Source organism: Thermobia domestica, chromosome 3, assembly GCF_964235325.1.
Source record: "Thermobia domestica chromosome 3, izTheDome1.hap1.1, whole genome shotgun sequence".
In the NCBI taxonomy this organism is placed as follows: Eukaryota; Metazoa; Arthropoda; class Insecta; order Zygentoma; family Lepismatidae; genus Thermobia; species Thermobia domestica.
This window is the reverse complement of record NC_137456.1, coordinates 105058696-105083571: the sequence shown is the minus strand read 5'-3', so window position 1 is coordinate 105083571 and position 24876 is coordinate 105058696. Positions and strand designations below refer to the sequence as shown.

The 24876-nt window shown below is 36.3% G+C and overlaps 1 protein-coding gene across 6 annotated transcripts in view; it reads left to right on the top strand.

Moving 5' to 3' along the window:
• Nucleotides 1-24876, top strand: part of LOC145680637 (LIM domain only protein 3-like) — a 435720-nt gene that overhangs the window by 210538 nt on the left and 200306 nt on the right. For all 6 annotated transcript variants that reach the window (XM_081751334.1, XM_081751333.1, XM_081751332.1 and 3 more), the window contains one exon: nt 21896-21930. The gene's annotated coding sequence lies outside the window, so the exon portion shown is untranslated. The remainder of the gene's footprint in view (nt 1-21895; nt 21931-24876) is intronic.

The following is a 24876-nucleotide window of genomic DNA, read 5'->3' as shown; positions in this document are numbered from 1 at the left end:
ACAGCTCCACCAAGCTCTAATTAACGTTGGTAGAAGGGACAGGAAGAGTGACGAGGAAGAAAGAGAATGAGGGATCTTTACTCATCACTCAGAAAATGCTGTGGTTCTCTCGTACTGGAAAAAGACCTTTAGTTCAACAAAATAACTTGCAAGGTATTGTTCATGAACGCAGTGGCAAGATACATATTATTCTGTTAATACTTTTCTCAGTTCATTTCTCACATTGGATAGGCTATTCTCTTTTTGTTATTGCAAAGTCATAAGCTTGATTTTATCAAGTTTCTTTTTTCTACTTATAGTGCTCTTTTGAAATCTTGTGTTCTTTCGAAAGAATTTATGTGCACTCTTACAATATCTTTCCAAATAGTACAACATGTTCACATGACATTCAAATTACTTCCCACAGATTCCTTAGTTATCAGCACAGGATCATGCCTTAGTAGTAACTTTAGGGGATTCCACGGGGCTTTACTTGGTTTCAATGGGGTGTAACTGTTATATGACACTATTTGAATCTTCAAAATTCGCTATGTGATTGTTCTGCAAAGGGTCTAGAAATTTCACACTTGACTTACACTGGAAATCCTGTTTCCGGAACATAAATGGACATATAGATTGTCACACTATGTCCATTGGTAAAATAGGAAGTTCACGGGACATCCCCATAACCTGAGTTCTTAAAGTAATATCGTTATGTGTGTAAGAAGTGAGTCATGTGTATGAAATTACGAACGAATGTCAAGAAATATTCAATAAGATCTTGATCTTCTGCAAGAACATATGACAAATAATATTCATAACATTTCGTGAAATTTGGCTTATTTTCTTATAATCTGTATCTCTGACATAAGCAAAGTCTACTCGTAGCTGCCTCCATATATTTAACGGAGGCTTCATAAATAAATGAAATAGGCGTTTAGTACCTTCGCAGGTAGACGATAAGTCATTATAGAGAGTAATTCTTGAAGTGTGAGATGAGTTGATTATTGGTCTTTAGTTGGCAAAACTTGGCCTTTAATAATATGTGCAGCGCATATCACACGAATTTCGAATATAAACCACATTCAATCAGACATGATCTGTACCTTGTACATGCTCCACCACGAAGATCTTGTAGATATATTGGTAATGGTGAACTTAAACTTATATTTAATGAACAACTAGAGGAAAAATCACATAACGTAAGATCAAGAGGAAGAAGGACCTTAGAGGACGGTATTCATTATTTGTAGCACAACCAATTTAGGGCAACGAAAGATCTGAATTTAGGTGAAATTGCACATGGTTATTCTCTTGTCTGTTTCCGTTTTTATCCAGCACCGAGGCTATATGAGATGTAGACCTTCGCTGTAAGGTGGAATCCAATCCCCGTAATGCGTTCAGTGCTCTCCTACCGAACATTGAACCCGGGCCTATGTGAACTAGAACTGTATACAATTTCCATTAGACCAGTGGGAAGGCTACTTTCTCATTCTTATAAAAACAGTGGAGTGATTTCCCATAACTGCTGTCCCTCATCTCAAATAATGTACGTTTTACATGGGTAATGTAAGCAGTTGCATTATGCTCTTACGGAATGCTATAATTTTTTAATGAATACACTACGTTTGGTTGTAATTTTTCTGTGATACCAGGTTAACAGCAAAAACCTTTGCGTCTTTGACTCGTTATTAAAAGCTCCTGGGTATGAATTCAGCAGCCTGACACACTTGATTATATTGTCCCTAATAACCCCATAAGAATCACGCTCCAAGTGTAAAAGATTTTGTAAGTTTAGTTCAGTAGCGATGCTATTAGACATGAACCTGGAGCTTACCATATGGGGTGTTTCATGGTACGTTGCGTTATAACTCTCCTATTTGAGCTTTTTCGTCCGGGTTTTTTTGTTTTTCAAGTCCAGAGGCATTGTAGAAGACCTTACGTATGGTTTCACACCTTCCTGCGTCGAGACATAGGAGGTGATGACGTCATAATTCTAAAATATATATTTTCTTTTAATATTGCGGGGCCGGTCTATGTTCATTATTTTTTGGCGGGCTTATTTTTGCACGTAGAAGATTGAAATTTTGCACAAACATTCAGTTCACAGAGTAGTATTTACCAGATTTTTTCAGATTTCTAAGTTAAAACAGGGGGGATCCAGAGGGGCAAAAAGTTGAAAAGATGGATATTTTATCAAAAAATCCATCTCTTCGAGATTTCCCCGCCTTAGATACACGATGGAGACAAGTGAATGGTACCGCCTGAAAGGCAGTTCTATTCTGAAGAGAATGATGTGCGACACATGACCCTAGGGTAATTAAAGAAGTGTCAGGGATTTTTTATCAAAATATATTTCTCTGTAGGGGAATTTTGGACATTTTCGGTATTTTTTTTTGAGGGGTTATTTTTGCACCTAGAAGATTGAAATTGTGCACAAACATTCAGTCCACCGAGGAGTATTTACCAGATTTTTTCATACTTCTGTGTTAAAACAGGGGGTTACAGAGGGGCTAAACTTTGAAAAAGGGACATTTTTACCAAAAAATTCCTTTCACGGGATTTTCTTGCCTTAGATACATGATGGAGACAAGGGAATGGTACCACCTGAAAGGCAGTTATTCTCTGAAGAGAATGATGTGCAAACCATGATCCTAGGGTAATTAGGGATGTCTCAGGGAATGTTTAAAAATTTCCCTCTGTATACGGGAATATGGGACATTGTCGGTATATATATATTTTTTGGAGGGCTTACTTTTGCACCTGGGAAATTGGAATTGTGCATAAACATTAAGCCCACCTAGTAGTACTTATCAGCTTTTTTTCAGATTTCTGCGTTAAAACAGGGGGGTCCAGAGGGGCTAAAAGTTGAAAAAAAGGATATTTAGACCCAAAAATCCCTTTTTTCGGGATTTCCCGCCTTAGATACATGATGGAGACACGTGAGCCATACCGCCTGAAAGGCAGTTCTAAGCTGAAGAGAATGATGGGCGAAGCATGACCCTAAGGTAATTAGGGATGCCTCAGGAAATTTTTCACCTGAGATCATGGTGTTTTACAGTAATTTGGGGCATGGTGGGAATTCCTGATAAAATTTCTTCCGCCCTTAGTATTCAAGATAGAAACTTGAAATTTGGCACACACATTCAGTATACCAAGTACTATTTATCAGATTTTTTTAGATGACTACGTTAACACAGGGTCGCTCCAGAGAGGCCCAAAGTGCGAGAAAAATTTCCCTCCGAAAATTTCCTTTTGACATCATTTTTCCCGCTCCTGGTATATGGTATGAGCATGCAAGTGGTACTATTTGAAAGCCAGCTCCATTCTGAAGAGAATGAGGTATGAACCATGATCCTAGGATAAATAGTGACGATGCAGTAGCTGTTTGACTGAAAGTCTAAAAAATAGCCTAAAAAGCCGGGTACCGGAAAGGGTTAACGTAGAATCAGAACCCCATGATCTCCTGCCGGAAACCGAATCCTGGTGTTCCACACCAAAGGAGCATTCTCTAATCACTTTGTCACGAGGAAGCAGACAAATGTAAAAAAAATATTTTAAGTATGAAAATCTTGGTCAACTACCTTCAAAAATTCTTTCCCATTTCTCATAAATGTTGACTAGATTACACTGAATAAAAAAGCGTATGTAGCGTACGTACATAAAAACGTAGGTTACATGATAAATTGTGTAGTTTTTGGACTTAATGTGCCATATGTAACATCATGCAGTAAACATATAACGGAAAACGTATGTTTTATACGTATATCCGTATGTAGTGTTCCGTATGTAGTGTTCTTCCCGTACGAAGGAAAGAACTGTGTGTGGCAGGTTAGGATCTCACATACAGATGGACGAATGTAACATATAGCTGATGTATGTAATATACGTATGTAATATGCAGAGGACTTACATGTCAGACATCCTTCAGCGGCATGATGTAACATCTAAGCGGGAAAAGAGCAGTACGTATGTTGCATATGGATAACGTATGCTCCATACTGATTTCTGTAGTAAGCAAGAGGAGTCCGTATATTTGTACAATATACCGCTGTCCGGATAACGGATTTTTTCTCAGTGTATAAAATCCTTAGGATCTGCATCGCGAGCACTGTTAATAAACAAATAATTATGACAATTAATATTATGGACAAATAACTAATTCACATTTCTAATGGGGCCGAAAAAATGGAAGAAAATGAGAAGAAACATGATAGCTAACGTAATGAACTTAATGTGAATGTTCGTTCTTCTCACTTATAACGGTGCATCATCCATAGTCAACCATACATCTGTTCTTGTAATAAAGTTGACTTGACTGACATGACTTAGTTGAATATTAATAGTATTTTCGTACTTCACGTGATCGAATAACATGTGTTCGTGAAAGGCTTTGTGTTGACAGATCTGATTCCCGATAGAGGCAAATATATTGTGGATATAATTTTAAATTGTAGGTTGTGTTTTATATTATATCAACTTTGAAGATAGATGTTAAACCAAGAAGAATATCACGTTAAGCTTCCATTTCGTTTGGCATCGGCATTCAAAGGGATCATTAAACCTAAACCAACAAGTACTTTGCTCATTTACCTCCTAATGCTGTAATTTTCGATTTAAAAAAACAGAGCTTGATTGAGGAAGATAACAACTAGCTGACTTTCTCGACCGGTTTCTTGTAAGAACACGGTGGTTCTATAGTAGAGCGCTCACCCCTTGTGGAGTGATCTCTGGTTCGATCCCATAGTATGTAAGTTTGTGGTGGACAATACCGTGTTCATGAATTTTCGTAGAGTTCTCCCGTTTTCTCTAACAATCTCATTCAATCAATTCTGTCACAATCGTTCAATTTCATGACAAACACCTAAAGTGCATATCTATGGAACATTATATTAAATCTCTTACTTTGACTGATTTTTTGGAGGGATACCGTCACTCGGTGGTAGGATCACTCACCTCTGATGAGTACATACCTTGGATTGATCCCAGTTCAAGTAAGATTATGATGGACAGCATCGTATCCCGGGGTTTTCCCCAGGTTCTCCCGTTTCTTCTCATGTCATTCATTCCTTTCAATGTCGTACACTTTCATTAATCATCCGTTTCATTTAGCCAACAAGGCATTTTCGTGGGACATAAAACTGTTTTTTTTTTTTTTTCGATTGTTTTTCTTATGGAAAATTTTTCAAAAATCAGGCCAAGCTGGAAACGCTGTAAGAAGCATGCTTTTATAGGTACTTCTACACTAGCAAGCAGGAAATTCCGTAATGTCTCGCACAGGTCAGAGATCCCGCTCTTAGGAGAAATACGCACTTCCGATGTTTATTTATTCTGATCTCATATTTTTATTTATCTACCGTATTTAGATAATAGTATTTCAACCCACTTGTAAAACTCATTAAATTTTATGAAAAATTATATAGAGCTATTCCAAATCAAATCATTTTCGGAAAGAAATTTTAAAAAAATGTGTATGACACCATTACAGAGTAAGCAACTATCTACCCCTTACTTCCTGGTTAACTGCTATATGTAATAGTCCAAAAATGATGGTGGGGGAAAGTGGAGAAAATGTTGAAAAACAAAATAAAAAATAAAAAGCTAGCAGTCAGTCAGACAGATAACTGAGTCACCCCCCTCTTCCCCCTCCCCCTTGCGGAAAAGAGAACCGCTGTGTCAGCATCATGGAGATTCTAGTCTCACAGGACTACAGACAGAGAGGGACTAGCTGCAGGCACAAGTTGTGTCCCAGTGTGGGCACGTCTCATTAGACAGAAGCTATGTGCGGGGCTAGCAATTAAAATTGTCAGTGCTGCTGTTTTCGGCCTTACGTCATTAATGAGAAACCGTAATGAGTCAGTATATTAGTGGGTGAAGAGAGAGAGAGAAAGAGAAGACAATCAGTACAATCTCCTCCTCTCCTCTCTCTCTCTCTTTCTCACTATTTTACTCTCTCTCTCTCTCTCCCTCTTCTTGGTTCTACTCATTACTGGCAAATCGATTATTGCAGTTTCGACCGTATTGTTGTAACATCAGTATTAAGCAAGCAAACACTTGTGTTTTCCACAGGGTGGGAAATTTCTGAATAATTATTGCGTGTAATTGTTTGGCTTGATTGAAATGAGTGATGACGTTGATGATGATGCAGTTCAGTTATTAGGGTCGTTACAACACATACACATATATACATACATAAACATGAACTACTCATGTATGCATGTCTTATAAGGGTAATGTTAGGCAAAGGGTCCGTGTATTGTACCAGGCTTTCCCAGCTGGTGTGTCGCGCAGCCTCACAGGGTGTTTTGCTAAATGTTAGAATTTAGTAATGTTTTGTCATCGAAAAGACTTATTAATCCATACTTTATACAACACACCTTATTAGCCCTCTCCTATGGTCTAGTGACTGCCTCTAGGCTAGCTACCCAAGGCTAAGTTCGGCACTTTTTGTACAGGGAACCAGTTTTTAATTCTTGGTAGAATCTTTAAAAAATAATGCAGAATAGTTGTTTGGATTCCGTATTAAACTGAAGATCCATGTCTCATACAGCCTCGATGCTAAACATGGATGCAAAACTCCACCTACTGTACTGTGACACATTTCGTTCTTAGCATGAAGTTATATTAATATGTTAAAATACATTTTGGGAGCTGCATCAGCCAATGCATGCAGCAACAAAGTCTAATTGAATCGCTGGTTTGAGAAATGTGATAAGTCAATAATGTCAATAATGCCGTAAGCCAATGATTTGTGACGTTTCTCAACTCAGGGACACTTGTTGCAGCTCGATATTGCACGAACTATTTCCGTGACTTCTGATATATCAAATCCTTTAAGAATCAAAGCTGCATGTAAACTCATTTTCGGCATATGGCTGACTTATGACGTTTCTCAAATCAGCGATTCAATTCTACCTAGTAAAGGTGGGTCGTGATTTCCTAAGCCTTAAGTGAAATGTGTCCTTATTCAAAAAAAGGATGGGAAGCAGTGCTTCCAGCTCTGTTGTTGCTAAACGCTTAGCGTATTCGCTGCTAGTGAAGAAAACACGAGTTTGATTGCCATTGGAACTTAATATGACTCGGATTCTAAGTAAACTTTTGTCTCATATAATCTCGAAGCTGAAAGTAGACGTAAAACTTAAACGAAACCAATCAGAGCTAAAAGTTTGGTATTTCTGTTGATAAGGATAAGTTGTGTCACCAGGAAAGGAAAAAGAATAAACTACAACATTCCAATAATAAATTGTTCGTTATTCAGCTACAATTACAGAGTTTTCGCGTATTGATTACTGGATTGCTTAGTTTATTTTCAATGCAGTACTTACTTGAAAGGCAATAAATAACTTCATGATAGAGAATACTTATTTGATAGAGGATAAAAAATAAATAAACACTAAACTTTTCACCTACAACAGTAAAAACTAGCATTAGCATAGACAAGACTAGATAGAAATACATAATAGGTCTCCTTAAGTGAATAAATTGGATGTTTCATATTCTTAATCTGAAGTATGAGTTCCTCAGAAGAAACAGATATATTACTCCCAATTCCATAAATTATCATACATAGGCCACGTACCACCCACGAGGAATGACATCAAATATTAATTTAATGTTTTTTTCTTTTTTTTTGGTGGTGGGGGGGAAGGATTACTAGCAAACGCAGCTGTTAAATTAAATTACTTTAAAATAAGGTTACAATCTCTGGAAGAGATTTAACAAAAAATGAAATGAAATCTTTGAGTTTTACGTCCCATGGTTATGCCGGTTAGGCTAAAGGAAACCGTGATGATGAGTAAGGAATGAAATGGTGGAATGAAGAAATTGGGAGGAAACGGGAGAACCCCGAGAAAACCCACGCACGCGGTGTTTGTTTGTCCACCAGCAAGTTCACTTGGCGGAGGCTGGGATCTAACCCGGGACACCAAGCACCAGAGGTGAACGCTCTACCACTGAGCCATCGCGGCCCCAAGAGATGTAAAAAAGGATACACGAAAAGTTCGGAAAGCGTTACCGTACATAGTTGGAATCAGCACGTTGAGAGCAGGAACTTCTATGCCTGATGGTCATCTAATGAATTTCAAATTCGATGAACTATATCTGGTGTTATGACGTGTAATACTTACATTATTCTGCTACTAAAATCCAGGTTGGACATGCGTAATGAAAACTTTATCTTAGAAAACTTTCAAATGGTTCTTTCAATCGTGTCAATCGTCCCAATCGCATGGCAGTAGATTTTTACAACGTGGTAGCCAATGGAAAACATGTCTTCGTCTTAGAACATGATTGAAAAGCACTCTTGCATTTCCTTGAAAATGAAAAGGAAGAAGGTCCGAACTTCAATAATATATCTCCAAGTAGAATGACGGTTCTTTATAATAGTGTAACATTTGGTCTACATTTGTCTACATTATATTTGTCTGAGGTAGTAACCCACTGTTTACTGCCTTACGCCATGCGAAATTTTCTTCTGGAAATACGAATTATTTTTAGAGGCAGAAATTTCTGTATGACATTGAAGAAGAGATTTTCAGGCACGTGCATTTAGTTGCCAGATATCCAAGCATAGATTCTAAAAATCCTTGGGAGTCCAAGCAATCTTTGGCGGGGGGTATGAGCCACTTTGGTTTCCTGGAATCGGCGCCCGTATTGAACACACGTGTCATAATTAGTCAGTAGTAGAGAGCTAATTTTTGGTGCGTAGGATCCCTGGTTCAATCCCAGCTTGCGCCAAGTGAATCTTATGGTGGACAAACACCGTGGCGTGGGTTTTGTCTAGATTCTTCCATTTTCTTTCATTTATTTAATTTCATTCATTATCATCATCATCATCTTATTTGGCCTCGATGCATAATTGTGGAACGTTAAACTTGATATTTTATTTCATTTAATATTTACTCACATTCTTCGTTACATTCGTTATGAAGAAGGCACTAACCATAGGCAAGAAAACTCGACGCTCATCGTTGCGTACAGCAAGAATTTGTCTACTATTTGGTCTTCTAGAGCTTTTCCTAATGACAGAGAAACATATCAAGTACTTGTTGTCAAGCACTTGTCAAACAAAGCATTCAATTATAAATATCTTGTATTTATGATAATATATCCTCAGTTAAAAGGTAATATTATAAAACAGCCTTGACAGATGCATGAGGGAAGATGTATGGCAATCGTTACATTCTCAGGCACTCGATAATTTCCTCCCATTATAATGCAAACAGATAGTTGACCCTCAGTTTTGACGTTCACTTCAATTCAGGTTGAAAAGTTCAAGAAAACTGAACATTTAAAAAACAAAGATGATTATAATAATACAATAAATTATTCAACATATACAAAAAGTTAACGAAATTTTGTTATAGCTCTTTATTACCACAATATAAGTAAATATGTACTTAATATCCTTCAAAGTTAGCACTTTCGGAACACCCACACACACACACACCTTTCCACCGCTCCTGTGAGTGACGAAAACACCGATGAAAGACCTCTTTTGGTAATCTTCCGCAGTTCAGCTGTCTCATTGGTTTTGATCTCCTCTGGCTCATTTTTAACTGTGGGAAGAGCCAAACATTCGATGGTGCTAAACTGTTTTTAAGTCTATCAAACTCTCCGAATCAGATATTCTCCAATTTGCACATGAACTAGATGTTTGTGCGTTGCTCGATCTGTGAAATTGCAGCAACTGAGCAGTACACACACCTCTGTTTAGCTACACTGTTCGTACACTGCCTCTTAAGATGGTTTATACTTGTTAAATTCATAATTAGGCAACATACGGACTGCATTGCACAAGATTCATTGTGACTTCATCATAAACGCCAGAACTACAACCTTCCGGGAAGTTTTTGACTGCTTCTAGTATAATAATAACTGTAAAGCAATAAGACGACATACTTTCAAACTATAGTTGACCATTATTCTAACAAGAACTGATAGTTTTATGAATTCTGGTACGAAGGGGAGATAAAACCTACTCCTGAAACGCTGAATTTATGTCGAAAACAATTTCTTGCTATTTCTCACTGGTTTTGATCTACAAAACCAAATATTAAAACCGGAAATGATAGGTGGCTAACTTCTGGTTTCAAAATAGAGGAATTAAAACCGAGATTAAATCTGTTCTGTGGACACTGAATTCATAACAAAGAAATCGTTTCTCGCTACCTAATTTTGTTCCATAAGGTTCAATTTTTGAAACCGGAGTTCGTTGAAAATGTCTACCACTTCGTTCCAGTAGAAGGATTAAAGCAATGATTGAGTCTATTATTGTGACACTAAATTCATATAATAAAAATGTTACTCGCTAATACCACTGTTCCTCTATGAGAATTAATATTGAAACCAGAAGTAGCTTAGTGATAAGGACAAATAAGTGATATCTTCTTGAGATGTTGAACCCCTTATCAAGAAACCGTTTCTTACTACCTTTATCATTTTTGTGTTCTATTGAGATTAACATTGAAAAGGGAAATCGTTGATTTCTACATCTTCTTGTTGGAATAAATAATAACAACAAAGATGTATATAAACTATTCTTGGCAAGCGAAATCCATATCAGAAAACCATTTCTTGATACCTTTTACCAGTTTTTCTCTAATATATCTGTGAACAGATAAATGGAAGTGATTTAGACGTTGTATAATATTTAACATACTTATGCATAACGTAGATTGAAATTCTCAAAAGTGCTAATAAATTGTCTCGAAAAACATGTGTAAAAGTACGTAACTTAAATATGAATGTGAGGGAGCACTGACTATGCATTCCGAGAAAATTCAGAGCATTAAATTTCAAACACGGTTACATTTCAATCGCGAGGCCTTTTATCTGAAGGCCGGGGTAAATCAGTAGGTCTAGTACAGCAGTCCCCTCTAGTGCATGTGGTCTCTGATTCGATACCAGCTCTCGCTAAGTAGGCTTTGTGTTAGACGAATCCTTTGTGTGTGGATTAACTCAAGGTTCTCCTGTTTTTACACCTTTTTGCTCAGTAACATCATAATTGGCCGCAAAGTATACATGTAAGACATTAAGCTTATAAACAAAAAAGCTTTTACTTATATTTTTAAAAATAAGCGTTAACGAATATTTTTACGAAAATTAGTACATTAAGCTAAAAATTCAATTTTTTTTCAACACAAGTGAAAGTAAAAGAAGAAATCAAGACAAAGTGCATGAAGTTTCTATGGGCAAAAAATTTCCAACCCTGTTAGTATATACACTGCCTGTCCAAACATAATGAATTCTTATTATTTGCATTGTGTATGTATGTTGGCTGCTTAAAGTCCTTTCTTTTAAAAGGATTTACTTGAAGGAGTCAGCTGCACCCTTCCCATCTGTTGTCGCTTCCTTAAAACAGGTGTACAAAAATGAGATAGAAAGGGGTTGTCAGGGGGAAGGAAGGAGATTCTTCTGTAGCTGAAACGGGGATAGAAAGAAGGGAGCGGGGTGAGTTAGAAATGAAGCGGGTGTGCGGCAGAAAAGGAAGAAGGGAGGGAAGAGGGGGAGTTTTGCAATTTAAAGCTATTCGCTTGGCCAAACTCCATATTCAAGCCGTTTACAAAAGCTCGTTAGCTTTAATGGGCACTGGGTTGTAATGAGAGTGTATAATGAAAACAATCGAAAAGCTATGCGATTGGTGGATTAGATAGGGAAGAGTTTTGTGTCTACAGCTGGGGGGCTTTGTTAAATCGTGTAACATCACACACACACTTACATATATACCTAGATATGCACTGTATATACAAATATATATACATGCATATATATACATTAATGGATTCACGTCAGCTCATTAAGGCATATCTGTCGTTTGGTATTTTCCCATGTTCTTTTGAAAAAGAAGTTCTAACAATACAAATAAAAGGGAATCTTGTTTATAATTTTCTGAATAGACAACATTTACTTTTTTCCACATCTTATACTATATAACTGCCACAACAGATACAAATCAAGAATTCTATAAAATATACCAATATAATGAGGCAACCATCATCCTTATAATTTAGAAATCACTGATTTCTGGAAGTGTCCAAACAATTACTAACAAGAGTTTCCTTGTATTTCAGTGGTTAGCGTTTGCGACTAGTGTTGCACACGAGGTAATACATGTCTCATTTCGAAAACGAGATAAAAATCAAGACGAGAAATGACTTTTCAATTTCAGACGAACCGAGAAATGTTTCGTCTTGTCTTGGAAACGAAAAATTCGAGACGAGAAGAACCTTTTCAATTTGAAGCGAGAAGAGATGATAGAGGATCATGCCGGCCAAGAAATAGGATCTCCCATTCCGATCCACCTAAGCGGGAAGAATTAGTCAAGGCACTGACGAGCAGCCACTCCAAAGTGTGCTAGTGCTCCGTCATGCTGTACCCCCATACGTTGACGAACATCAAGAGGTAGATCTTCTAATTATTCAGGAAATGTTTCTGGCATGAACGATGCGTACACTTGTGCAGTTAAGGAATATATTCGTATAAGCTTGTGACCGACGATGCTTGTCCAGATATTTACCCCAAATCTCTGTTTGTGTCCATGCCCAATAGACCATGGGGATTTCCGTCGGCCCACCCATGACTAATCTGGCTATTGAATATGCCCACTCTCGTAAAACAGGTTTCATCTGTGAAGAGTATCGTTGAACTAGCCATTCACTAAACACCACATGGATTGCAAGTCTGTAGGATGCAAGTCTTGAACTTTCTGTGGATGATAGGGATGTAGTTGTTGTTCACGGAGTACTCTCATAACAGTACTGTGATCAACCCTCACTTCATGTGCTAAATCTCTAGTGCGTATCGAAGATTATTCTGTCACACGATCAAGAAGCTCTTCTTCAAGGTCTGGAGTCCTGGTTGTTCGTCTCCTTTTGCGGTCGTGGCGTAATGAGCGCAAGTGTCCCGTTTCCCGAAAACGCCGAAATAGTCTCGGAAACATAGAGTACTTCGGATTAGTCTGTCTGGGTATCTGTTGTGAAACAACCTTACAGCTGCACGACTGTTTCTATTAGCTAGCCCATACACAAACATCATATCTGCAAGTTCTTCAAACGTGAATTAGATTTCACTCCCACACTAATCCCGCTACCGACCTGGAGCACAGACAACGCACAGGAACATATACTTAGATAGACTACCCACGGAATAGAAACACGCATTTTTCAGTTTAGCGAATGAAACACTTCGCCTGCCAAACGTTAACGTGTCTAGGTATGACTTCCGAGTATTGTAATACAGCGGCGTAGCTATAGAGACTCTTGTTGTTTCCTCTGTTGGTATGCAGAAACAACTTAGGTAATCTGTGTTATTCGAGCAAGGACAAGTGTCGAATGACGCGTTTAACAAGACCGAACGTGTTTTGTTGTGGGTTACTAAGCAGGGCTTTCAAGAGAAGATTTTGCAAGATTAAGTGTAGAGAATTATACTTGCCACAGCGTCGTACAAGAGGAATAAAACGCAATTTGAGGCTAGTGAAAATCAGGTCTTCTGATATTTATAATAACTGGTGGAATACGGAACTAGGAGAAACCCGGAGACACCAGTCCAACGATGTCGTTAATCACAAAGCCTTACATAATTTGGAATCGACTTCAGGACTCCTGGATTCAGATCTGGGTGCTTTACCACGCAACCATGATGCATCAAGGATTATATTGACAACACAATATTTCTGCAGGTCTTGCAGTTAAGAACAGAAATAAAACACTGAACTGCTGAACAAGACTATACTAATCATAAAAATAAACACTTTACATGTTACCTTTCGATCTTCTAACAAAGATTCTCATCAGACATACACTAAATCAGTATATTATGCAACCATACTAATATAATTGCTACAAAAACCTACCTGCTTCTTCATTGGTCGAAAAATATAGCCAACCAAACACGCCCGTTGAAGACAGCCTAAGCCAATCATAGACACCCAAATATATGACGACTCGACCAATAAAAGAACATCTCAAAATAACAAGAGAAACATCATGAAGCAGCATTAACATATAATTCCCTGTGTTTGTAAATAAGCGTTTTCCATTCTTTATTCATACTCAAGCCTTTACTCCAGTTCATTAAGTTCTTATCTCCTTCTCTTTCTATCCCCCATGCCTCCTTCCATTTCCTGGGCAACATACTTTCTTCATATTCTAACACAATAACTTTCTCTCAGTCCACCTTATGTCCTTTTTCCTTCACATGTTTGAATATAGCATTACTTTCCCTACTATATTTTACATCACTCTAATGTTGTTTAATTCTTTCATTTAAAATTTTACCCGTTTCTCCAATATATTTCATATAACAATCTAGACAATATATAACATATTTTTTCTGTTTTTTCTTTCTATCTCCTCCTTTACTTCCTACTAACTCTAATAACTTCCTACTGTCTTTTCTGTACAGTCTCACAGCTTGCTTTCTTAACATCTTTTTAAGAACTTCTGTCTCCTCCCCTAACCCAATAATACCTTTCCACATTACCTCTTTACCTTCCTCCTCTTATTCATCTTTCCTGGAAGCTTTAAAAATATCCCTTCTACTATACCCATCCTCATATAACTGTTTTTCAAACTTTTTAATATTCTCCTCAACACTTCTGTTACTAATATTGGTAATTCTTGTCATCATATTTCTTATAATGTTAGATTTAGTGCTTTTCTTCCACATTACTCTTCTTATTACAATAATACGAACATTGCATTCTTTCTGGTACCATTGTGTTCTAATTGTCCTTCCTTCTTTACTCAGCAAAATATCCTGATAACAAATGCTACCTCCCTTCTCTATCTCAAGCTCTAACTCTATGCCTTTTTCCTTATCCTCAATGGTTTTTACAAAATCCAACAACTCTTCTTTAGACCCTTCCCAAATCCCAAAACAGTAATGAACATATCTACAAAAACATCTAATCTTCCCTTCTCCATCACCTTTTTCTCCCATACATTTATAATGATATTTGACAACCCAGGGCTTATCTTAGACCCTATAATCAAACCTTCCTTAATTCTATATATGTCACTATTCACTTTACAAAAAACTAACTTCCCATAACAAGTTGAGACCTTTTCTTACTTTCTCTCATTTCCAATTTTTCATACCTTCTTCCCCCATGGCCTTAAACTCGGGAACATAGCTTTGACATCCAGACTAAAAAAAAAAATAAATAAATAAAAATAAAAAAAATAAAAATATTTTTAATTTCAGCATTAGTTATGTAGTCTATTACCTTACTATAATATTTAACTGCCAACTAGTCCTGCCTGTCTCTCACTCGCTCTAACACTAGTCTTAATTCACTCTCCAATGGTTCAAAATAATTATTCTTACAATCCATCACTTTTCTTAATTTCACATCCTTTTTGTGAATCTTTGGAAAACCTTTTAACACTGATATTCTCCCTTCTTCATTTATTCACTTTCTGAGTCCCTTCTTCTTCCTTTCTTCCGTTATTTCTTGTATGATCTCTTCTTTCTTCTTATCCACTAACTCATACTGACCATCTATTAACTCTTTTATCTTGTCATTTTACCACCTTTTACCCATGACCACTGTTGCTTCTCCTTTGTCAGCTTTCTCTATTATTACGTCTTTCCTTTTCTTAATCCTCTCGTAACCTCTTCTTTCTTCTTTCGTTAAATTCGCAGTTCTTCTGTGGACTTCCTTCTTTACCAAAGAAATCGCCTTCCTTCTCAATCTGTCTCTGGTTTCTTCTTCTTTAATCTCCATCAATGCTTTCTCCATATAATACACCATGTCATCAACCCTTGTCTCCTTTTTCTTCACTTTAAACTTGCACCCTAAAGAGAGAAAACTCTTCTACTCTTCTGATACATATATATATCCCTTATCACTACTACTCTTTCATTTTTCTTATTATCACAAATTCCAATACTATTAATTTCTTTTTTAGCCTCTGCTCTACTTTACTACTGTAAAACACTACCCATTGTTTCAAATATTCCACTATGATATTAAAAGGCAATGTTTACATATCAACAATGATCGAGCTGTGGGGTATAGGAGCTCTCTTGTGGCTAGTGGTCGCCAAGTTTAGTAGACCATTTATGATTATTATTACTCACCTTCATTTGCACTATCGGTAGCTAGTGCAACGTACTTCGATACTAGTGTAGTCATGTCTTTTCCAAACAAACAAAAATGTGGACATCCTGTATTTATGTTATTCGCTCCCGATATTTCAAACACTTCTACGTACGACTGAGCTTCCACGTCGAATATTTGCTTCCGACACGAAGAGTATGTCCATTTCCTGTGACCATATCCTTACTGCTGCCACTGTTCCTCCTCGATTTGTACCTGAATCGAATTTCCAGGTCCAATAATACTCTATTTCCTTTGACTCGACCTTTCTCCGACAATTCGTTCTCTAGTTCTATTCATTTTTGTTCTATTTTGGTACATTTTCGGCGGGCTACAGCTAAGAATTAACGTATTTTCGGATAACAACTTCTTATCTTAAATGACTTTTTTTTTATCATTCTCGATCATCCTTTGAAGTTTGACCCATCATTAAAGATACATCCTGTATATATGCCATAATCATTTTTTTCATACTCTTCATGTATGTACATACAATTAACAATTCAATTACCTTTCTAAAATCAATCTGATATTGCAAGTGCTTAAGTTGACTTCCTTCAACATTTCAACATGCTTTGAGCCTTTCTATAATAATTACTACGACACAAAACCTTAAATACGTCTATTACAATAAATGCTTCTAAGATGTACACTTTTAGTTCACACAATATGTGGATATTCCTTTCGTAAACCTTCTTCTCGACTACATCACACACAAAAACAAAACTATTGGTATTAGATCAGGTGACCGTGGTGGGCATTGGGGCTGCCACTTCTTCTTAACCAACGCTGGGGAAATATTTAGTTAAGATAGCTCCTTACAATCAAAACATAATGGGGAGGTACTCCGTCTTGCTGGAAGAACAGTGCAATGGACAATGCGCCACACATATCTGTGATTACCGGCTGGTTCAGTTCAGAAATTATGATTAGTTTGATTTGAGTTTAACATCTCTTTCAGCAACGAGGTAGAAATGATACCAACATGAGAATTGTCATCAGACCAGAACACGCAGTTATGTTTGTTCAGTGACTTGACAATTGCAACCAATCATTGTCTCACCAGATGACATTATTCAGATCTGGCTCCAAATTTCGTAAATATATATATATATATATATATATATATATATATATATATATATATATATATACATAACATATAGCTTCTAGATATGGTATTAACATTTTGTCAAGGAATATGAAATCTAAAATTACCTCTGTCATATTAACCATAGGATATTTGTCATGATAACCCTAGGGTGTGCCAACCCATAGAAACATTTCTAGTTATACACCAATGAGGGCAAAGATTAAATTGAGCAAAAGCTTCACCATCTATGTATTACTGTGTATATAGGTTTCTAAAATACTAATGATAGTTATATCAGTTCACGGTAATATTAAGGGAAGTTACTAAAAGTAGACAGAATATTGTAATAAAACACTCGTCTTTAATCTGTTGTAATGTCAGCTTCACAGCATATAATAAAACTGCCAAACAAGAATGACAAGCATATTCTGTTATCAACGCATAAATCTTAAATAACGCAGAGACATCTAACGGAAGATGGGGTGGGGGAAGTGTAGCCTTTGCTGGGATGGAGGGGGAAGGGACGAGCAGTATAGAGCGAAATAGGTTTCTAAAATGAAACGAGAAATGACGCTGACATTATGTCACTTACGATTCCCTCATAACTGTCATTTTAATAAGGCTCTTATATATATACAGTCACATTACGAAATGAAAAAAAAATCACATACACACACACACACACACACAGACACACTCATACAAGAAAGAAAAAGAGAACACGATATTATTATGGGAGATATTTCTTTCCGATTTCAATATTGCACACGGCATTATTATTATTGTTAGTCAGAGAATATGATGCTTTTACAAAGCGCCCCCTTCCCTCCAAAAAAATGTTAATATTTTAGAAAGGAAATTCTCAGGAGATATAAGTCATAAAACGACGATCAAATGAATCATTTAAATTAATTTCGAATTACCTCTCTGTACTTCATTTCTTGTTAAATGCAATCAGGAAAGTATTTAAGAGAACTTTGTTCCACAAGTACAAGATAATTACTTTCACAAATAGCAAAATATGCAAAAACTTGCTAAAACACAATTTCTTTGCATGGGAAGAATACGTAGGTTGAATCAAAATATTTGTATATATTTGAATCCCTTTTTCTTCTCTTAGGGGCGAATTTAAGGTAAAATGAAATTCTAAAAACTCAGGTTGACCAAACTACTAATTAACTTAAAAATGTTTCAACCATCTCCTATTTTTGTCATTTAAGGAATATACAGGTTGTTTCAAAACAACATCGACAACGTTTGGGAGGTCATTCCTGACACAAAGATAAAACAAAAAGTATAGACCAACCTGGGTGAACAAATGCTTCCTTTCGGAGTTATAGGCTGTCATGGGACCTACCGTTGTCGGGTCAAGACTTCACTTAGGAACTAATACGTGCCCTATACAAAAATCAATGTTTCTAAATCCTAAGGTACTCACACAACAATTTTTATAGAGGGAGTTTTTCCATGGGCATATAATTTGAAGTAAACATCAACGACCTCTATATAAATTGTTGCGGAAGTACAGCAGGATTTTGAAACATGGATATTTGCATAGGACACATGGTAGTTTCTAAGTGAATTCTTGACCCGACTACGGTAGGTCCCATAATATTGGAACTATGGACCTTTAAAGTTCATTTTTCATGTTTCGGCAGCTTATAACTCCGAAAGGAAGCACTTGTGCACTCAGGTTGGTCTATACTTTTTGTCTTACCTTACTGTCAGGAATCACCTCCCAAACGTTGTTGGTATTGTTTTGAAACACCCTGTATAATGGGAAATTAGTCCACTTTAAAACATGGAAATTCCTCCCTCCAACAGAGCTAGATTTAGGCTTTTGCTGCCTACAGGCTAGGGTAATTTGTTGCCCCTACCGGAGGTTTATCTCTTCCTCCGATGGAGAATTCTGAAAATATGGTATTTAGAAATGGGTTTATGCCATTGAAACACTCAAAAGTGTTTGAGAATCTAATACCCTACAAGATTTTTTTCTTTCTTTAACCCTTTCCGGAACCTGGCTTTTTGGGCTATTTTTTAGACTTTCAGTCAAGCAGCTACTGTATCGTCACTATTTATCCTAGGATCATGGGTTATACCTCATTCTCTTCCGAATAGAGCTGGCTTTCAAATGGTATCACTTGCATGCTCATACCATATACCAGAAGCGGGGAAAAAATGTCAAAGTGAAAGTTTCGGAGGGAAATTTTTTTATCTAACTTTGGCCCCCCTGGACCCCCCTGTGTGAACGTAGGCATCTAAAAAAATCTGAGAAATAGTACTTGGTATACTGAACGTGTGTGCCAAATTTCAAGTTTCTATCTTGAATAGTAATGGAGGGAGAAATTTTATCAAAATTTCCCACAATGCCCCAAATTACCACAAAACACTATGATCTCAGGGAAAAAATTCCTGAGACATTCCTAATTACCCTAGGGTCATGTGTCGCCCATATTCTCTTCTGAATAGAAGTGCCTTTCAGGCGGTACCATTCACATGTCTCCATCATGTATCTAAGGCGGGAAATTCCAGAAAAAAGGGATTTTTTTTTGTCTAAAAATCCCTTTTTTCAACTTTTAGACCCTCTGGACCCCCCCTGTTTTAACGCAGAAATCTGAAAGAATCCGTTTAATACCACTCGGTGGACTGAATGTTTGTGCACAATTTCAATCTTCTAGGTGCAAAAATAGACCCGCCAGAAAAAAAAATCAGAAATTTGAAACAGTACAAAACTCAGCAGTTATGTTATGCAAAATGTTTAAACAATTTCAGGAATTTTCAATTAAGTTTCTATTGAAGTGGGACAGAAAACATCTGAAGATGTTAATTTACAACACAGAACTTGTGTATAATTAACACAATTCTGCTACACTCAAGTTCGATCCACCACTGACTAGGAGCAATTTCCACTTGAATTCATTGGGAAATAAGATTGTTCAAAGTTGAGATCAATATCGACAGACGTTATTGAGCTGATCAAAATTATATACGTGAGTGTAAAAGCGATCAAAACGAATATCTTTTTCTAAACCTAAAAATTGGTGATATACTTAAACCCTGTATAAAACTGTGGAGGTAAAACTGATGTTGACATATACCCTCACTAAGCTATTCATTATTTTTAGCTTATTTTCAAGTACACTGAATCAACTTAGCTAACCGTCACTACGAATCAGTAAGCCCATTAACGAAGTCTACACAGGAAATTCTTCTATCACTTTATTCTCTATCTGTGCCCAACAGCACTCTTCAAATAACTCAAAAGAATTCTTCAATTACATAGACATTATACATTTTCCTTTCTCAATATTTTCATTATGTCTATCTATGTAATGTGAAACTTAAACATTCATATCATGGGTATATTATTTTGCACATTATTTTCACATGCAACTTCACCTAACAGCGTGACTGACACTCCCAAATTCGCGAGTACTTTCTGCCCTAACTCCATATCCCACAATTATGATATTAGAAAGACGTCAATTCATAGTATGGACTGTATGCTTAACGAGATATAGGCTAAAATTATCACTTTAATTTCTGCTTAACTAAAATATTCTCCAAATGTAAGACACGTAGAACTCGAAAGGTCACATCGAGCTGAGCAAAATACGTAGGGATGGCCAAAATTTTCTGGAATACGGATTCCGGAAAATATATTTTCCGAAATCTGAAAAATTCCTGAATTTTTCCGAATACGGATATTTTCCGAAATCCGGCTTTTTTTCAGGTTTTACATTCTGGAGGGTAAAAATTCAGGAATTGGCCATCCCTAAAAATACGTAACATGTTTGAAGATAAATTGCCATGCGTAGTTTCCGAGAAAATCGATTTTTAAAAAACGCATTTTTATGGCGCTGAAAAGTATAATGTTTATTGTCAATAATATTGTCAGATTTTATTTTACTGGAAGAAACATTGTTATTCATTTGTTTGATGAGTATGTACAACTAGCAGATTGTAACTGTCATTGTTTGTCTTTTCCCAGCGATTACAGAATACTACTCATGCACATTATATCAGGGGCGGATCCAGGGGTCAATCGGGGCGACCACCCCTCGCAGAAGAGGAAACTTTCTTATTTTATATATAAATAAAACCCATCCCAGAGTTTGGAGCTCTTAAAAATAGCTCTAAGTAGCAGTGTTACAACCCACCGGCCCCCTCAGAAGTCCGTCATGGATCAACTTTTGCATTATATATGTAATTTATGTGAAAATGGATATGCTTAATCACTTGGTAAGCTAGTTATCTGTCGCTCTAGGCAATTGATTGAGATATATGTTTTGGTTTAACGAAGAGATTATGAAGGATGACGTTTACCATTCAAGTTTATTCCAAACTCCCACTCAAACGTTATACACTAACATTGGAGCCTGTAGCCAAGAGGTATTGTAAATAAGTAGATCGAACAACAGATAATATTAATAATATAATATATGCTCTTTGAAAAAAAAAACTTCTATATTACAAATACCTCCACACTTTTCTCATAACAGTTAACCAAAGAGTGTGACACGCCCTGTAGAGAATTGAATTAATTAATTTAGTTAAATAGCATTAAACCACATAAAACAATGTTGCTATTATATACACACTTAATTATATTAATTAAAACAAATATGTATGTAGTGAGAACATTCAGATGCTTAATTAATAAAACGATTTATAATGAAATTATTGTTAAATAATTATTTCCTTGTCTTTTGTCATTGTAGGGTGGTGCTATTAAACCCTCCCGGACGTTGTGCGGGTAAGTTACTTACATTAATTTAATAATCATATTTGTAGTGTATGTATCCTTCATTGATATGAATTTCAATCAGTTAATTGAATGAAACCAACCGATAATACTTAGGTGTACTGTTATTGTAAACTTTCTTCGGTTAATATTAAGCGAATGATATTTCTCAGATGTGTAACCAACACAATAGTGTTTCTATGTATAGGTTTAGTCTTATAAATATCGTTTCATAGATTTGAGGTTTGCAAGTTTTCGGCTAATCCGATGAGTATAATTTTGTCAGTCCCATTGATGGACAACGTATTAAGAAGTAAGGATTTGATCAAAGTTAGCTTGAAATTTCTAACGGAACAACCAGAAATAAAAGTATTAAATCTTGGTGTCCTCCCATTTGCGTATATTCCCACTTCCGTACATGCCAAAATCTTTCCCAGATCCGTACAAGTAACAAACGCAATGAAATGTCATGATTTGAAGGCGAGTTAAGAATTCCCACTTCCGTACAGGTTCAATAGTTGGCACTCTTCGTGTGATTTTTTTGTTTGTTTTACAGCAGAGGGGGATATGGAATCTGAGGGTTTCGTTTCGAGTAGAGCCAATAAGAGGCCTAGAATAGTTTTATAGTACAAATTGCCTAGCAGGGCAGATATGTGGTTACTAGGCAACGTCAAAGCAAAGCATAAAGGCTATATGAAGATTTTTTCACTAATAAAGAAAGAAGTCCCGAATTGGAATCTTGAAGTTGTTATGGTAGACTTCGACGAAGCAGTAATACATTATTTTAGGACAATTTTCCTTTCAGCTTCCATAAGTGAATGGAAATTTCAACTTAACCAGTGTCTTTGGTGTGAAACACAAAACTTGGATTTGGTTACAGACTACGAAAACAATGATGATATGAGTGTTCACGTTCGAATATGTGCATCATTAGCTTTTCTTCCGTTGGAAATGCTTCGTGAGTAGTTGGCTGTGTATTCAAGAAGATAATCCCCCATCTCTTAAGTTTGAGTAATTCTATGACTGTTTTATTGACCAGTAGCTAGAAGATTCTACATCTCCAGTTAACATGTAGAACTGTCATGAAAATGACATAGAACAAATAATCTCGCAGAGGGTTGGAATAATAGATTAAACATTCTGCTAAGCAAGTAAAATTTCTTGGAAATTTGAATTCTTTCCAAAAATATTGCAGTATTAGATGGTCATCTGATCGTAGTAACACTTACATTTTAATTTCATGGTCAAGGTTTTAAACTCTTGAACTCGGTCTGAAAACGGATGGTAAACTTCAGTAAACATACAAACATACATGCAAAATGTATGGTTAGACTAGAGCCAGCTTTCTGATGTACGTGAAATGGCCTATGTTCGGTTTCAGGTGGAAGTATTTTTGCCGCAGACATCTCCGAGTAGTTTTCGGATCCCACATTATTCAGTGTATCGAGGATAATAGTATCTGGGTGAAGAAGAGAAATATTAAAGTATAATTGATCAATAAATTAACACTTGTCTGTCCGTGTGCTGGAAATAAAAAAAAATCTCAAGAAAGTACTTGATGAATCATTATCAATTGTAGCCAATAAGTAGAGGGTCAAAAGTTAGGAATTGATGAAGGTGATCCATCCAATTGATACAACATGCTCCTCCAAGTATTTCTATAAGAGGGTAGAAGTTTGCTTGGTTGCATAACATTCAGTGACTTTTAAAGTTCTAACCAAACTCATTTACGTGAAGTACACCTAACAATGCTACATTTTACAATCTTGAACCTTCTGAATATAGTCTTCAACGTTAAACCTGTAAATCAATAAGGAATAGTGAAAGCTATGTCTTGTAGTAAGGAGTTCAATGTGATTTTTTTTGGTCAACATAGTAAAATAAAAGAGGAAAGAAAGAGAGATAAAATAGTCTGGTTCAAACCTCTTGATGTCAGTTGAAAGTTAATGGTGTGCAGGTACAATGTTGTCGGATTTCGCTTCCTTTCGTTTACAGGCATAATGTGAAACATTAACGGCAGAAATTAAGATATTGAACAACAAATTTGGTTTTACAAATTGATTAACGCTGTAGTGGCATATATCACAAGGGCGTACCTGTGAAATTGCTTTATTCTAATCCAGGAACAAAGCTATTAGTCTTGCATTGGATATTATGAAAAGGAGGATACACTTTAAACGTCAGGAAGTTTGAATCAGACTGTAGTTAACTTCCCTATAGCCAAAACAAAACATCCTTCATTGATTTTCTTTCTTTTCTTTCTTTCTTTTTTCTTTTCCTTTTAGCAAATCTTGGCTATAAATACTCACTTCATTTATTTCTGTAACGGGTTTCTTTAATCCAAGCGTGAAATTTGGTTCTCAGTAACTCAACAAAATTTGAAATGTTGGTATACCTTAACAAGGTTAATAATGGCAAGTAAAATATCGAAGTGTGCAGGCTTTTTGGTTTTTCAGTTATTGGTTATGAAACTTCGGGGTTTGGACTCAAGTAAGTCCGATCCCCAACTTCGATGGCGAATAACTTAGAGCGAATAACTTAGAAAACAAAGATTTGTACGAAATAATATTTCATTTGTGTATTAAGCTCGTGATATTCTATCACCGCACCAAGTTTGACCAAAATCGAACAAGTTTCGTCGATCTGCTATTGATTCTTTTCAACGAAAACTCAAATGAAAGACGAATACATGTTGTTTCTTGTTTTCAAAAACATTCATTTCATAAAAGAAAAAAATGAAAAGAACATCAACCTTTCTTACCCGGAAGACATTTCAACGTCTACAGCCAATCATCGTTTAGGACTTTGCGGAAAGAAAAAGTTAAAGGAAAAGGAAAGAAGAAGACAAACTACATATCTTTGTTATACGAGCTTCTATTCTCCCTTGCTCTTCCACTATCCTCCTACACATTTCTTGCTCTATATATATGTATCTCTTTAAGGATTATCTTCAAAATT